General features: G+C 39.2%; 1 long non-coding RNA gene across 1 annotated transcript in view; it reads left to right on the top strand.

The window, feature by feature from the left end:
* Positions 1–510: 510 nt before the first annotated feature.
* The window catches only part of LOC101848067, a 14959-nt gene continuing 14432 nt past the window's right edge, over positions 511–1037 (top strand). The window contains exon 1 of the long non-coding RNA XR_220904.2: positions 511–588. This is a non-coding gene — a long non-coding RNA (uncharacterized LOC101848067). The remainder of the gene's footprint in view (positions 589–1037) is intronic.

Genomic DNA, 1037 nt, shown 5'->3' with positions numbered 1-1037 from the left:
AGATTATTTTCATCATTCTTTTTGTCTTTCAGAAGCGACAAACAAAGTAACAAACAGACAAACAGACAGACAAACAAACAGACAATAATAATTATCATTATCATCCTTCCCTTTGTCTTTCAGAAGCGTCCACACTGTTTTAAAACAAAACAACAGTAACAAACAAACGAACAAACAAATAGACAGACAATATTATTATCATTCTCTTTCTCTTTCAGAAGCGTCCACACTAACAGACAAAAACAACAACAAACAAACAGACAGACAAACAGACAAACAGACAGACAATAATAATACTATTATCATTCTCTTTCTCTTTCAGAAGCGTCCACACTAACAGACAAAAACAACAACAAACAAACAGACAGACAAACAGACAAACAGACAGACAATAATAATACTATTATCATCCTCTTTGTCTTTCAGAAGCGTCCACATTAACAGACAAAAACAACAACAAACAAACAGACAAACAAACAAACAGACAAACAGACAGACAATAATAACACTATTATCATCCTCTTTCCCTTTCAGAGGCGTCCACACTGCAGGTCCGAGGCCCAACCTCCAGACCAGACTCCACGATCCGTAAGTAAAAGGGCGGGCCCATACTCGTTCCAAAAAAAAAGCGTGTGGATGGTTGGCGGGTGCTCTGGTGTGGTTTGCTCCTTCTTTCCTATCGTCAAACATCTATCATCCTTGTCTCCCCTTCTTTTCCTATGTTTGTTACTCTCTTGTAACACCTCTATCTTCTGGTGCTCATATGACTTTATGCAGTTGCGAGCGCCGTAAAACCTCTACTAACCCCCCCCCCCCAAAAAAAAAGCGTCAAAATTTTTTATAAAAAACTTTTTATTTCAAAATTTTGATGCGAAATTTTGATACAAAATGTTAATGAACAATTGCCCAGACACGCTTTAGTGTTGAGGAAATCTTCCACTTGTAAAGAAAGGGAAATCGGGAGATGTATGGGAGAGATGGGGGGGGGGATAGGTAGGATGCTAGGGAAATGATAGAGGGGGGGGGGGGTACTGTGG

This window comes from Aplysia californica, unplaced genomic scaffold, assembly GCF_000002075.1.
Source record: "Aplysia californica isolate F4 #8 unplaced genomic scaffold, AplCal3.0 scaffold00578, whole genome shotgun sequence".
Lineage (NCBI taxonomy): Eukaryota > Metazoa > Mollusca > Gastropoda > Aplysiida > Aplysiidae > Aplysia > Aplysia californica.
The sequence above is the reverse complement of the archived record's forward strand: the minus strand, read 5'-3'. Positions and strand labels throughout refer to the sequence as shown.